This window comes from Mustela lutreola, chromosome 17, assembly GCF_030435805.1.
Source record: "Mustela lutreola isolate mMusLut2 chromosome 17, mMusLut2.pri, whole genome shotgun sequence".
NCBI lineage: Eukaryota > Metazoa > Chordata > Mammalia > Carnivora > Mustelidae > Mustela > Mustela lutreola.
In genome coordinates this window covers 42,778,855-42,794,765 of record NC_081306.1, presented here as the reverse complement: position 1 = coordinate 42,794,765, position 15,911 = coordinate 42,778,855, and the positions used below count along the sequence as shown (strand labels likewise).

Below are 15,911 nucleotides of genomic sequence, written 5' to 3'. Positions count from 1 at the left end.
CCACCCCAAGCTTTGTTCTGCAGACTGGAAAGGGCCAGCAGCGCCAGGATCCCAACCACTCAAACCTGAACACACTCCAAAAACACATGCGGGTGAAGAAACGTGGGAGGGGGGGGAGCAGCGAGGGGAGGAGGCACACACAGACACTCATATATACTGACGGGCACACAGGCACATAAAGCCACACACACCACAAACACACTCCATTCAGGGAAGACTCTCCATGTCCTATAAATGCCTCCTTAAAACCTGCTCCCTAAGACCGTCACGTCTGGATGCTGCTCAGGCCTGATCTGGCACTTCCAGCCCTGTTCCTTGGGACAGAAAGCTTGTAGGGGGACACCACTAATGGCCCCACGCCCAACCCCACAAAGACCTCATGTTCCTGGCTTCCACTAGAGAAAGGTCTCTGGGCTTCCAAAGCCTCTTCAGGAGCCTGCCCTACCCCTGAATTCCCCACACTCTGCCTGCTCGCTGTTCCTGTTCGGCCAAGGAAAGGAAGGTGGAAGCTGCAGGACCGACAGGCCACCCAAAGTCACGAAAAGAGAAACCAAAGGGTGACTTGAACTCCCGACTCCAGACGCCCAACCAAGCACCACTGATGATCCAGAGGATCCATTCTCAAATTCCTCTCCCAGTTAGGATGGCCCATCCCCGCCCCTCTCAGCTTTGGTTAGCAGCTACCGGGATGCAGGATGCATGATAACAGGGGGCTCCTGGGGGGTGCCCCTTTGGATTCCAGGGCCCTATTAGACACCAGCGGCGCAGTCAGTGTCCTGGCGAGAACTCAGACTAGCGAGTTCGGCTTCCAGTTCCAAATTAATAACCTCCCTGGCCCGGGGCGCCCCCGGGAGCTGGCGTGCTCCCACCCGCGGGGAGTGGAACTGATGTAGCTGCGGTGGCGAGTCCTTGCCCGACGCCCCGTTCCTTGCTTCCCCTGCGGGGGGCCCTCCGGGCCTGCGGGTGGCGCTGTGGGGGCCGGGCCTCTCTGGCCGGCGGGCGGGCAGGGAGGCCACCTCCATGGTGGTGCGCTGTCCAGCATTTCAGCAATCGGCGGCAGCGGCGGCGGCGGCGTCCGCGGGGAGACGGAGGGCGCGGGGCCGCGGGGGCCGCCGAGCTGCGCTGCCGAGCCGAGCGGAGGAAGGAGCCGGGACTAGCGGGGCCGGAGGGCCTGGTTTCAGCACCCGGCGGAGCGCGGCGGTCAGCGGGGAGGTGAGAGCCCCTAGTGGGGCGGGGGCATTTCCCAGAGGGGCTGGGGCTGTGTTGAACCTCGGGCCTCCACAGTCGGACAGGGGCTCAAGAGTCCGCAGGCCCCAGAGCAGGGGGCAGGTTGGGGGGACTGCAAGAGTGTTTGATCCGGGGGTGCGAGGTACTGGGAAACAGAGATAAGGAACATTGTTCATTTCACTGAGCGGAATGGAGAAAGTGGGAACACTGCGGGGTCATGGGCAGGACTCCCCTGGGCATAAATGACCATGGCCTGTCCCACGAGGATGCTAGGGAGGCCCCCAACTGCAGTCCAATTGCCCTCCCTCCAAATGAAGAGAAGGACCTGCTCCCTAGGGGAGGGAGAGATCAATGCAGGGACCCCATGGAGATGCTGGTCCCTGGCAGGGGTGGAGGGAGCAAGTCCCCACCTGAATGCTGGGCTTCTGAGCAGCAGAGGGTGGCAGCACAGGGGACAGGCTGGCCCCTTTCCCAGCTGCCCAAATGCCCCTAGGGAGGAAGGCCTGGCAACGAGAACTGGGTCTCACACAGGATGGCATTTACTCTCACACTGGAAAGAAGATGGAGGGCACAGAAGAGAAAATAACCACAAGGAGTTTCAGGGGGTTCTCTGTGGCCTCCCCAAACGCCCAGGGAGAGTTTCTGAAGCTCAGAGTGGGCCCAAGCTCAGAGCAAATTCCTGGTCAAAAGGAGAGTTGAGAGAAGAGACGCAGCCTCTGCCTCGCAGCCTCCTCCCCCTCCCTCCCAGGGCTCCTGCCAGGGCAGTGTCGAAGCCTCCTGCAGTTCCTGCTCCTGGCAGCAGGTCCATTGTGGGCATGGGTTTGGTGGGAAGCAAGAGAAGGGCACCCAGGTCTAGCCTGCTACTCCAATGCCTGTGCTCTAGCCCAGCCACGACTTCTCACTCCCCTAAGACCTCACTCATTCACCCACTTCTGGCATCAGAGGGCCTGGGCTGGCCGTTGGTCCTATGTCAAGAGAAAAGGCAGGAACTTAGACGGAGAGCAGGGCAGGGACTGGAGACTTTCTCTGTGCATCTTAAGGTCGTGGCCCCGGCAGGTACACAATTCTACCTCAGCCAGAAATAGGACCAAGCTGGCTAGGAACTTGCTCCCACACATTACCAGCTTTGGGGTTTCTTAACTTTATGCCCCATCCCACTCTCCTGTGAGGGGTGGAGGAGGAATTCTTGAAGGGTGAATAAAGATTTGATTGGATTTTAAGAGGTGGGGGTAAGTAGGTAGGGTGTCACAGACTCTGAAGTCTGAGAGATGGGTTCAGATCTCAGCTGCATGACTTCAGGTAAGCTACTTCTCCTTCCTGAACCTGTTTCCAGATTTGTAAAACAGGTGTCACATTAACAGCATCTACTTTGCTGTTTCAAGGCATAATCTAGATAATAGAAGGGAGATGACTTTGGGGCTGGAAAATGCTGGGCAAATGTTAGTCGATGAAAGGCAAGTAAGAATTTCTTCAGGAGGAGCTGGGTAAAGGTGGGAAAGTTTTCAGCATTGTTTGAAGCATGTCTGTGTCTTCCCAGAGGAGGTGGACTTTGGCCCACGGCCTGGTACCAGGCTCCGTGCTAGGCACAGGGCTACAGATGACTCAGTCAGTCCTCACAAAAGCTTCCCAAGGAAGGCACCGTTGTCCCTATTTCGCAGCTGAGAAATGAGATTGGAGTATCTTCCCCAAGGTCACAAAGCCACCCAAGCCGTCTTCTCTGGGACAGAAGTGCAGCTGATGACCTGTCCTAGCCCCTTGTTAGCAAGGCCCAATTAAATGCTAGTTTCTTGATTCGGGATGCCGGCTTTCCAGGTGGGGAACCTGAGACTAGGAGTGAGGGTGTGCAGCGCAGTGGGGAGCTGACTCCCCCAAGGTCACTGGGATATTTGGAGGTGGAACATGCTTTGAACTGGCCAGCTGGGTGCCCCCAGCACAACTCACCCCTGCCGCTGTCACGCCTGCCAGAGCGGGACCCTGGGTCTGGCAGGCCCATCTGCTCACTGCCATGCCCACTTTTCACTTCCTCTGCCTGCCAGCCTCTTGTTGACCTCAGCAAGCCAGAGACTGGCTGTTCCTTTCTGAGTGGATAGCCCCCACCCCCTGAGACGGGGCCATGGTCACAAGCCACTGCCAGCGCTGCTGGGGTCAGCCTGCTCTACTGACTGTACCTTTCCTCTGCCCACTTCTTACTGTCCCCAAGGCTCCTCCTGTCCCAGCAGCCATGGGGGCTGTGTTGAGGAGAGGAGGGGAGCCCACCCTCTCTTCCTTAACCCCCTCACACCCTCCGAGCTCCAGCCATGCACCTGTCACTTCACATACATGACCTCATTTCACCCTCCCCAAACCTGGTATCAAAGGTGTTTTTGCTCCCTTTCACAGAGGAGCAAAACAGGGCCTGGAAGTGATGTGACTTTCCCAAGGTCACAGAGCAAGGTCTTGGTGCAGCCCACACCCACTGCCGCAGGGGCCCCGTGTGGCTTCCACATCACTCTGTCCTCAGTTCCCTAGGCTCTCCTGGGTGACGGTCAGCCGGGGCACAGTGGGCCGGCGGGAGGTGGGAGGAGATGGGAGGGAGAGGTAGCTGAACGGCCCTGGGACAGGAGTCTGAGGACCTTCTTTCTGCGCCCATCTCCGCCCCTGGTTCCATGTTTGACCTTGAGCAGGTCCCTGCCTGTCTCCGGGCCTCAGTGTCCTCAGCCATAAAATGATGGGGTTTGACTGGATGACCCCTGAAAGCCCTGCCAAGCAGCACGATTTTAAGATATCTCTGCTCTGTAAATCTGGATGTCGGGAAGCCTGTGGTGCTATGGGCAGAGGTAGAAGTCACCTCCAAGTGTTTCAGAGTTTGACTTACTAGTTGAAGCTGAGATTTAAAATTCACCTGTCCCTCTCATCTGCAATCTTGGCTAAACAGGGAGAATATGACTTGGAGAGGCCCAGTGGCTTACGTGGAGACCCCAGGTTCTTTCTCTGAGCCAGGATTTAGCCATCCTGGCCCAGGATCGGAGGTGACTTACAGGGACACTTTGAAGAGGCCCTCCCTGAGTTGTTCACCAAACTCCAGAGGCTCCCAGGACACAAGTGCACAGGCCCCAAACCCAGGGAATCGGCAGGGGTGAGGTAGTTGAGGCTTATCCGTGGCGTCTGGGTGGGAGGGAAGGGTTTTGCAGGGAAGGGTTGCTCTGAAAAGCCGGTGCAGGGCCCCAGAGAGGGCGTGAGCTGGTCTGGGGACGAGTCCGGTCTGAGCGGGGAGAGGATGTCAGGCAAGTACATTCCTTCTCGATTCTAACACCCACCTGTGTTAGGTGTGGAAAGGTAGGGGGCTCACAGAGGTGGAAGGATCAGAGAGGGCACTCACTGAGGTGGGTTCAGAGAGGCAGGGGGGGTGGGCTGCTCTGTGAGGGGGGAGAGGGGTCAGTGAGGGATGAGCAGAGGGATTATGACGGGGAGCGGCTCATCACCAACAGTTACAGACCCCAGGCTGGCCCAGCCTAGTTCTCACTGTGGCTCAGGGCCTGCCAACACCTCGGGGTTCTGCTCCTTCACCTTCTTCTGGGCACAGGAGGGGGACAGCTCCAATCCCAGAGGCCAAGCCCTGTTGACCCCATGCCATCCAGAACGGGGGGGGGTGGGGGTGGGGGGGAGCCCTTAGGGGGCCGGGGCAGGTGAGCAGGTCCAGGCTGCCCAAACTGATTCTCTTGGCCTGAGGGGGAAGGCCACAGTGGTCATGTGTGCCTTAGCGCAGAGCAGCCCCCGACCCCAGGGTCACCCCTACCCCCCCGCCAAACGCTACCAGCCCATCCACCTGCGGCGCTGCCTCCCGGGCGTCCTGCTTGGCCTCAGTCTCCTGCTAGCCCCTCCCTGGCCTCCTGCCCGCTGCAGAGGCTGCTCTTCCAGAAGAAGCTGGCAAGCGGGGCCACAGTTCCCTTAGCATCCTGCTGGCATCTTTGAGGCCTACGAGGGGGTCTGGGTCCAGTGAACCGGACCCTGGGGAGCAGGCAGCTTCCTGAGCTGGGGAGCTCTTGGCCTACCTATTTTATTTCTAGCTTCAAGTAGGGCCTGTGGCTCTGAGACCCCACCCCCCCGTACTGAGCTCCATCCCCACCCCACCCCCCAAAACTGCCCGGGGTTGGAGCCAGGTAAAAAGCAAATTTCACTGAATTCTTGTGATTCGAAGAATGGCACATCTTCCTTGTACAAGACTTGAGAAAATAGAGAAGCCAAGGAGAAAATAAAGCTCATCTATAGTCCCACTGCCCAGAGAGAACAACAGTGAACACAGTGGATGGTGTCTCCAGGATTTTTTTCCATGTGTTCATAGTGACATGGAGTTAAATGACTGGGAACACACTGTTGGGGGAAGCCGGCCTTCTATTTTTCACTCTATCATGAGAATTCTCTGATGTCTTTAAAGATTTTTCAAAAAGCTTGCTTTCAATGGCTATTTGAAGGCTGGGGCTGCTTCCCAAGGGAGCCCGTGAGAGCTGGGAAGAGAATCTTGCTCCCTACCCTAGTCCTTCCTTCTTGGGTGGGGCACACCTTTCAGGTCTTCTGGCCAGGAGAGGGAGGGTTTCCCTTGGAGAGATGGCCTTGGGCCCTGTGACAGTCAACCAGGGATGGAGGAGGGTAGAACCAAAGCTGCTGGGGGAGAAGGAGCATGTGAGGGTCTTACATCCCCTTGGATCCAGCAAGACCTCAGAAGAAAGCTCAGAATGGGGAATCAGGCAATTACCAGTCTCCTGGGCTCTGATCTCCTTTGGGCCCTCTACACTCAGGTCTGTTTCCTCCGCTGTACAATGGGCATAAGGATACCTGCCTCCAGACGTGCGATGAGAAGTGACTTGGGCCAGGGCACTCGCCCCAGACATCTGAGTGTGAGACCACATAGTCAGGATCTACTGGCTGCCTCCTATTTGCTGGTCCCAGCCTGAGCGCTGAGGACCCAGGTGAACCGGACACCAACCATGACCTTGAGGAGCGCCCAAACTAGGGGGAAAGGCAGGCACGAGGGAACAGAGCTGATGTTCTGGTCGGACTGAGAGGACCACGGTGGGCAGCCAGAGGAGGCTTCTGGGAGGGGAGCATTGAGGTTGGGCTTTCGAGAACAACAGGGAAGGTGCCAGACAGAGAAGGCAGGGGCATGACACTCCAGAGAACAGCGTGGGCACAAAGGAATGAAAAGTCCTGGTGAGCTAAGAGGATAAAGAATGATCTAATGTGGCCATGGCACGCAGGGCACGCCTGGGAGTAGAAGGTGGAAGGCCGCCCAGGGGGCAGGGATAGGCCTGGCCAGGTCAGGAAGGATCTTAAGAACCACTGTAAGAGCTGGGGATTTATTTGGAAAGCAATGGAAGTCGAAAAAGGCTTTGGAGCATTGTCACGAAATAGTCAGATCTGCACTCTAGGAAGCCCACTCTGGTTGCATTTGGTCGGCGCGGGGGGGTGGGGGGGCGGGGGGTGGAAAGAAAGAGACCAAAGAGGAACAGGCCAGGGGTTGGGAGGAGGTGATTGCAAAGGGGACAGGCACTGGAGACACGCCGCTGGGAGAGCTGACAAGGGTGTACGTGCACGTGGGAGAAAGAAAGAAAGACCTGTGGGCCAGTGGCAGGGCAGAATGGGAGGGCCCAGCCTCGGCTACTGGTCCAGCCCTCATAATCAGAGACCCCCAGGCTGGGGGAGGAGGTTTCATGACTGGCAGAGGAGCCAAGCCACCCCTTCTCCCAAGAGGGCACCAGAGGGGGACTTCTGGAATGGGAAGGAAGCTGGAAAACTCAGCTGGTCCTGCCTCCAGGCAGCCCGGTCCCCTCTCCCTGTCTGGCCTAGTCTGACACATGCTTATTGATCCCTGTGACCCATCAGTGACCCATCAGAATTCCTCTCTTCCCTGCCTCCAAATGCTCTCTCCCTCTGTCCCCTGCTCCTCGTGTACCAGAAAGCAGAGACGATCATTCATTCATTCATTCATTCATCAGACTTTGGCTCAGTAGTCTTCTGAACTCAATAGCTGAATTAATATAGGCATCCCCAAATTCTGTGCTAGGCACTGGAGAAAGGGAGGAGCAGCCGTCCGTCCAGTGGGGAGCGAGGCCTATAAACTGGTGAATGTTTTGAGACAGAATATGGGTTAATGAGGGAGCGTTCCAAGGACAGCTGGGGCACTGGCAGTGGGGGAGTTTGCTTGCCCAGCTGACTTTGGAGCGGGCTTCGCAGATGGACTTGATAGGAGGACAGGTTTGCCAGGGGAGGGAAAGGGGAAGGTATTTCTGGCAGAGGGAACAGCATGCGCCGAGGTGCGGAGGGAAAACACCAAGCTCTTGGGGGATAGTGTGGCTGGAGAGTCGGGGTCTGGGCCCAGAGGCTGAGGACCAGGCTAAAGAGGGGGGCCTCATGAAGCGTCTTAGTGCCAGTCCAGGGGGTGGGGGATGGGGTCTGGTCTTTCTCCTGTGGGCAGTGGAGAAAGCCAGGGATGTTTCCAGCAGGTGAGCAAATGGCCAGAGCTGTTTCAGGAAGGTCACCCCCGAAGGGCAAGCATGATGTGGACAGATGGAGAGAACTGGGGGCCTGCGACATGTGTCACGTGGCCAGGGGCCTCTCCTACTGCAGCTCAGCTCCTCCTGACCTGGGACACCCAGATCCACGGCAGCCATGGGTCTCTAGGTGCAGGGTAGCCACATCGGGTTTCCAGAACAGCCTATGAAAAGCAGATTCCTGGGGCTCACCCGTAACGATGGATTCGGTATGGGGCCTGGGGATCTGCATTTTTTTTAAAGCTCCCAGGCAAGTGTCCGTGCCAGAGTCGGGAACCAGCACTTCCTCACTCTGCTCGTGCTGTTTTCTTTGTCTGGATGCTCTTCTTCTCCCTTCCTCTACCTCTTTGAATTTCAGCCTCTGCTCATGTGTTTTCTGGACAATACCTTGTTCCAAGCTCTCCTCCTGCCGTATGCCCCCAAGGGTCCCGTGCTACGTCCTTCTCGGCCCCTCTTGTTCTCTGTCCTGGCTGGTCATCTACCCTCCTGGCTCCCTTGGTAATCACCGTAAACACCCCATTTCCCATGTGCTTGGGTCCTGCTCTAAGGGTTTCCCATGGACTAACTCATGAGCTCTCACAAGGTCCTAGGAGGTAGTCAGGCCACACAGCAGGGGGATACTGAGGCACAGAGCGGTGCCTAGCATCACCCAGCTAAGACACGGTAGTAAAAAAGAGGCCTCACCGTTTGTTGATACCACAGACTAGGAGCTCCTAGAGGGCAGAAACCCTGTGTTAGTCACTGTTGTGGGTCCCCAGGGCAAACACAGGGTCTGGCCTCTGGGAGGGGTTCGGGGCAGTCATCTGTAGGATGGGCTTAAGGGCAATGATTCTCCTCCAGGGCTGATTGGCAGCTTGGGGAAGTCCATGGCCCTGACAAGGGTTGAGGCATTGAGGGGACACAGTCTGGAGTGGGGGTAGTAGCAACAGAGACAGGGATGCCTGTCTGGGATTTTAGGGCAGAACAGGTTTCTAGACAATAGCTCTCCTCTGCTGTGCTGAGGTGTGGCCTCTCCAGCATAAATCAGACCCTCTCAATCCTGGCCAGGGACCAGGGGCGGGCTTGCTGGCAGCGGAGGAAGGGGGAAGGTGTCAGACGAGGCCGCAATGAAGATTCTGGGGCTGATGATAGAGCAAGGTGGAGACCCAGAGAGCAGCCCCTGCCCAGTCACCCAGTCTGACCTTAAGGGACTCACCCCTTCCAGAGCGAGGAGAGCCCCCCACCATCCCTGCCTCCCACCCACAATCCCTTGGGAGCCATAGGTTATTGTCAATGATGTTGTTAATTAACTGCTTAATTAACTATTTAGGCTAATCAGATTAATTGACATTAATTGGCTACCATTTGTCAAGGACCCTGGAAAGCTGTGCCTCTCAGAGTTGAAGTGTGATGGGGGCTGAGCAGGGGAGTCAGGGAGGAGCTGTCACCGTACAGCAGAGCTGGGGGAGCAGGTGGCAGGCAGTGGCAGGACCAGGGGCACCCAGATGGCTGCACACGGACCGTGCATCTCCTGGTGGCCCTCTGTGGGGCTGGTCCCTTGAACTCCCAAGTTCTGGCTCTTCATACTTTGGGGAACACATCCCTCTTCCTGTCTCTTAGTTGCATTAAGAAAAGGTCTAATGAGGGGGCCGCCTGGGTGGCTCAGTGGGTTAAAGCCTCTGCTTTTGGCTCAGGTCATGATCCCAGGGTCCTGGGATCAAGCCCTGCATCGGGCTCTCTGCTCACCAGGGAACCCGTTTTCTCTGCCTACCTCTCTGCCTACTTGTGATCTCTGTCAAACAAATAAATAAAAATCTTTATTAAAAAAAGAAAGAAAGAAAGAAAGAAAAGGTCTAATGAGGGACCAGAGAGAAAGGGAGATACTTTCCATCCCTGAGGGCTGTAAAGACCTCAGAACGGGGAGAGACCTTAAAATCCTAAATAAGCCATTATATAAGTAGGTCAGCACATCCCTGCTGGATGGCATGCATATATTTGGTTAAAGAAAAAAAAAAAAAAAGGGAAAGATGAGCAGTATAGGATAGATGAAATATGCAAAATATTAAAATGTGATCAAGTGAACAGATTTGCATTTGGTCAATTACAGCCCCCAAAACCCACAGTACATTCTTATGCCTGTTTTATTTTTATTTTTTTTTTTAAGAGTTCTTTTTTTTTTTTTTTTTTAAAGATTTTATTATTTATTTATTTATTTGACAGAGAGAAATCACAAGTAGATGGAGAGGCAGGTAGAGAGAGAGAGAGGGAAGCAGGCTCCCTGCTGAGCAGAGAGCCCGATGCAGGCCTCGATCCCAGGACCCTGAGATCATGACCTGAGCCGAAGGCAGCGGCTTAACCCACTGAGCCACCCAGGCGCCCCCTTATGCCTGTTTTAAAACACAACTTACAGTTTTAAATTACAGCACTTGAAACAAAAAAGAAAAAAAAAACTACTATGAAATGCATCCTACGTTTTGGAAGAAGGAGAAAAAAAAAAGCGCCAACCCACTCAAAACTGGGAGTGTGAATTCGGAGCCACTCCCTTAAGCTTAAATGGCTCCTATATCTAGGAGCCCAACACTGGGCTGGAAGTTGGTAGCCTTGACTTTTTCTGCAGACCCCCGTGGGGTCTCCTCCCCTCCAGAATCGCAGGGCCTGTCTTCCTGACAGAGTGTTTATGAGCAGCACAGGAGGTGTGAATTTCAAGTATTCTGGGGATTAATACAAATGTGAGGGGAGAAAAGGGGTCCATTTCTGGGGGAGGGTCAAGCTGCCAGGCTAGGAAGGGTGTTCCCCGGGTAAGAGGAGGGTGTTGGTGACAGAGATCTCTAGCTCGGTAAGGGAAGACCTAGAGAATGAACGTGGGGTCTCTCTCTCTCCCTCTTTACTGCCCAATCCTGCGGCCCCTGGGGGAGGAAGGACCAGAAGAGACTGGAGGCGGTTGCCTAGCAACAGGAGGCGCATCTGGATCGATGGGAAAGGCAGAGGCGCCTCCAGCCCCCAGCCCGGCTCTGTCTTTGATCTCACCCGGCCCAGCAGAAACCTTGGGGGGGGGGGGATGCCCAGGGCAGCCTGCTTGATTAGAGCTGAGTCAATAGAGGGAATTTTCCATAATGAGATTGTGTGGGCAGTGGAGGCAGCTGCCCTGCCTTCTCCCGTCACCCTCCCCAGTGGGTGGAAGGGGCTTGTCTATCTGTCCCGCACACATCCTTCCTGCTGAGAGCTCCCAGGCCAGCCCCTCACCACCAACTTTGACTCTTCTAAGTCTTAGACCACCAGAGACTCAGAGCCCAGAGCTACCCTGGCCCCAGTAGTAGTAACAGCCGGGCCACTGACACTTTGTCCAGATGAGGAAACTGAGTCTCAACAAGGAAAAGAGATCTGATCCTACAGCTTCTGGCCCGTCTTACTCTTTCTCAGTCCAGCTCCCAGGTGTGAGCCTGAAGGATCTGATCCTTACAGGGAGAAGGTGGGGAAGGGGGTGGTAGAAACTGATGTGGGCCCCGGGGCTCAGCTGCTTTCACTGCAGCTTCAGCCCCAGAGGCCAGGGAGGGAGAGGCCTCCGAGAGTACGGAGTCCTGGCACACAGGTGTCTCTCCCTAGGGTGCCTCGCCAAGGCCATCTGGCTTGGACCCTCCCCAGGACACAGAGATCACTCCCTAGCAGCCCATGCTGTCAGTCACAGCTCAGCCATGAAAAGCTTCTTTCTCAGGTTACTGCCCCACCCCCCTCCACCCCCTGAACCTCAAATCTCCATCCGAGCTCAGGCAGCCAGGGGGATGCTATCTGCTATCTAAAGGCCAGAGGGGGGCGCCTGGGTGGCTCAGTGGGTTAAGCCGCTGCCTTCGGCTCAGGTCATGATCTCAGGGTCCTGGGATCGAGTCCCGCATCAGGCTCTCTGCTCAGCGGGGAGCCTGCTTCCTCCTCTCTCTCTCTGCCTGCCTCTCTGCCTACTTGTGATTTCTCTCTGTCAAATAAATAAATAAAATCTTTAAAAAAAAAAAAAATAAATAAAGGCCAGAGGGGACCCTGAAGAGAGGCAGAGTGGGCCGGGTGGGAAGGGGTTCCTTTGTTCCAGCGGAGTACGGGAAGGGGGACTAAAAGACTACTTGCTTGTTTGGCATCAGCACTGGTGTGTACAGATCTGCTTTCCAGGTTGGACCCGTCTGCATTATTTTCGATGACCAGTTTGCTTGGTCTGCTCTCTTCCACTGGTCTGTAATGCTGGTGTGCCTTGGTCTGTGGGTTCTCCCCACCCCCGGCCTCTGTGGATGAGTCTGGGCTGAACTCTGGCTTCAGACTCTCCGTGGCCTGTCCTGGGCTACGCTGGTCTGTACTGGTCTCGTTCGGGCTGTACCGCCTCTGCTGTGGGCTCCTCTGTGGGGAGCTGACAGCTGAGGCCTCCTGTCCTTAGGGAGCAGCCACCCAAGATCTCTGCTCTGGGACCCCACATCAGAGCCAACAGAACAGGGACAGAGGCCCTGGACTGATCGGCAAGAGCCTGGGTGCCAAGCAAGTCCTTTCTACCCAAAGACAAAGCTGAACTCCAAGGTTTACCAAGTATATGACAATGTGACCTGTGTAAAAATGCCAACGGACACACAAAGTCTGGGCACACTGAAGCAGGAACCAGAGACCTCTCCTGCTGAGGTCTCTGGAAGTGGTAAAAAACAAGTAGTGAGCTCCCCGTCAGCGCAAACCCAGGCTGGATTTCAACAAAGGTTCACAGATGGTTTAAGTAAGGTTCACAACGTGGTTGCGTTGTGCCAAGATCGGTGCTGGGCACGAGGGACACAAAGATGGATGTTACCCTTGGAGAGCCCTTGGAGCCACTGCCCTGGGAGAGCCTCCACTAGGCCAGGGACAAGTCATGGTAGAAAGAAGTAAAGGCAGAGAGTGGCAGCCCGAGGGTAAGGCTCTGGGAGCATAGCAGAGGTGCACCTGCCACTGGAGGTTAGGGAAAGCTTCACAGAGGAGGAGATGCTTGAGCCGTGTGTCTGAGACCCAGTGGGGCCGGACAGGTTGTTCAGGACCCAGGTGTCAGCTAAGCAGCCTGGGCTTTGTCCCCTGGACACTGGGCTTGCCCTCCCTCTCTTGTTTGCCCCGGACACCCCTCCCTGGCTCTAGAAGCTTGGCCAACCCCGCCTTTTCCATGCTACAGCAGACCCAGACTGTTGGCAGAGGACAGCTCCAAGCCCCGCCCGGGGCCTGGGGGCCTTCCTGGGCCTGGCCGTAGCTCTGGACCTGCAGGGGCAGGAGTGGGACCCTGCAGCCCAAGCTGTGGGGCCAGCACCCCCATGGGCCAGGCTGTCTGCCCCTTCCTCCAACCCCCCTGCCAGACCCAGCCCTGGGGGGCTCAGGCCAGAGCCTGCCTCCCGGCTCCTCCTCCTCCGGGGGCAGCAGGAAGCTCCGGCTGCTGAATAATTAAGAGGAAGGCTTTCTGAGGCTCTCCCTCCCGCTGCAGCATCTTCCCGAGGGTTGGGTAACAAACAGCAGTGCCAGCACCTCCCAAGAGATTCCAAGAAGGCCGGGAGGCAGCGCACTCTGCTTAACCCTCTCATTGCCGGCCTGTCTGAATACTTTACCCCCAAGCCTCCTGCTGTAGGGTCTCTTACCAGCTAAAAGGGGTCTGTGTGGGTTGGTCTCTGTGAGCAGCTGCCCGTGTTGGCCTGCTGGTCTTTGTTTTGCAAGCTGATGCTGATCTGGAATGGTACTTATCCACCTGATCTGTTCTGATTTATACTGATCTACAGGTCTTACTGATTAATTCCCGCCTATAATGCTTTAGACTGGTTGGCATTGTTTATGGGTAAAACTGGCAGTTAATACTTCTGCCTACCCTTAATTTGAGGGCTAATTACTTCACCCCTAAGCTGGGGAGGCATTTATATTAATCCCATTTTACAGATGAGGAAACTGAGCACAGGAGTTAAGTCAGTTTAGGGCACATAGTAAGTGACTTTGAACAGCCACTTGCAGGTCTATGCCTGGGCTGGACTGACCCTTAGGGTCAGACCTCTCTCCAAAGGGCAGGGACCCCTAAAAGTGAGGGCACTGGGCAGCAAGAGAGATCTTTCCAAAAATGCAAACCTGACCAGGACCTCCCCAGCTCAACAGCCCTCACTAGCTCCCCATGACCTGCAGGGTTTGACCTAGCTCCTCAGCTCCCCAGCACCCTGTCCCCCGGTCCTCTGTGCTCAGCCATGCACAAGGCACGAGCCCACGCTCTCCTATCTTTCCTCTTCAAGTCTTCTTCCCACACATCTCCACATTCTGCCCAGGACATCCTTCCTCCCCTTCCTTGTCCCATAAACTCCTTTTTTTTTTTTTTTTAAAGATTTTATTTATTTATTTGACAGAGAGAGATCATAAGTAGACGGAGAGGCAGGCAGAGAGAGAGAGAGGGAAGCAGGCTCCCTGCCGAGCAGAGAGCCCGATGCGGGACTCGATCCCGGGACCCTGAGATCATGACCTGAGCCGAAGGCAGCGGCTTAACCCACTGAGCCACCCAGGCGCCCCCCATAAACTCCTCCTTATGCTTTCACATCTTGCCTCCAGGAAGACCTCCCAGCTATGCTCCTCCCCACACACCCCAACTCAGTTGCTGTCTCTGCCCCATCCCTCGTCCCAGCACTCAGCATCAGTGCCCCTTCCCCTGGATCTCTTATCCTCGGGGGGGGGGGGGCAGAGTGGCCACTTGGTGAACAGATGTGACACAAATGAGTGGCCCAAACCTTGGGCTGTGGGGGGTTGTTCCGTGGCCCAGTGGCCCTTAGCCCCCAGCTCTACCCTCTTGGACAGGTTGCATGGGAAGGCTTCTAGTTTGTTCTACCCACTACTTGATGACTTTGCCCCTCTCCCCATGCTCATGTTTATGGCCTGGAGGTTGGGAGAAGGGACCCCCAGGGAGGGGAGGGTTACTAGGAGAGCAACCTCCCCCTTCTGCTCCAGGGGACATGTCAGCGCCAGGGATGGGAGTGGGGTAGGGGCACCCTCGGATTCCTTGGACCCAGGGGGGATGGTCGCACACTCACTTTTACAAAGATCCAGACTTAGTTTCCCAACCGAGTACCTGGTTTCCTATGAATTTATAAGTTCCATCACATTTCTGATGGGCCCCATCAGAATCTTTTTTGTCCGGGAAACTCAGGAGGCCTGCCCCTGCCCACCCCCTGTCCACACACTGGGCTCCTGCCCTGGGAAGGCTCCCCCTCTGTTCAGAGACCTCACCTTCGCGACACTGTGCGTCCCACACACCCTGCCCCTCTGAGTCCCATGTCCCTGGGCCCTGCCAGGCCTTTGCCCTCGGCCTGTGCGGTGCCCCGCCTCCACTCCCTCTCCCTTCCACCGACAAGACTCATCTTTGGAAGGGCCAGTTCAAACACCGTTGCCTTCTCAGAGCTTCGCAAACAAAGACAGACCCCTCTGGTCTGTTTCTTGTTCCCCCAGCACGGGGTGGGGTCAAGAGGGTCATCGGGACCTGTCTTCATAGCAAGCTTGTCATGGAAAGAATGAACTGTCCCGCTACATTAGGAAGTAGGGGGCATCATCTCCATTTTACAGATGAGAAAAATGAGCCTTAGGGAGTTTTAAGGGTTTCCCCTAGTCATCCAGACTGAAGCGGTAGAACTGGAATTCAAGCCCAAGTCTTCTGGCTCCGAGTCCAGTGCTCCTTGACTATTCCCAATTCTTATCTTGGGCCAGTGGGAGACAGAAGGACCTTAGTGGCAGGATAGTGGTTAAATTGTGTGACCATGGATCCAGGGCTTGCTGGAAGCCATGGAAATCTGTATCTTGATGGGGTGGTGGCCCCGAGTCCTGCACTATATCTGGGGAGATGGGCCTCTTGCTGGCAGGGACAGCTGAAGGAACCCCAATGGAAGGGTGCTGTTCTCTAGGGAGCAGAGGGGACCCTGGGGTGCCTGCCTTGGGGGTGTCCCAGTGCTGGAGGCTGAGATGGGGAGTGGGGGAAGTGGCCAGCAGAGAGGGAAGGGAAAGTGGCTGAGGTCAGTCCAGCAAACTCCTCGGAATGGTGCCCACCGCCCTGCCCCGGCCAACCTCTGCCCTCTCTTCCCTCCCCAGTCGAGTACCTGGTCCACTCCTGGGTTTCAGTCTTCCCAATGTAATGACATCTCCCAAGTGAGGCCCAGGTCATAGCCTCCTCCCCAGTGCCAGACC

The 15,911-nt window shown here is 56.0% G+C and overlaps 1 protein-coding gene across 8 annotated transcripts in view; it reads left to right on the top strand.

Annotated features, from left to right (window-relative positions):
* The first annotated feature begins 1,076 nt into the window (after positions 1-1,076).
* Positions 1,077-15,911, top strand: part of SRRM3 (serine/arginine repetitive matrix 3) — a 56,282-nt gene continuing 41,447 nt past the window's right edge. For all 8 annotated transcript variants that reach the window (XM_059154828.1, XM_059154827.1, XM_059154826.1 and 5 more), the window contains exon 1: positions 1,077-1,212. The gene's annotated coding sequence lies outside the window, so the exon portion shown is untranslated. The remainder of the gene's footprint in view (positions 1,213-15,911) is intronic.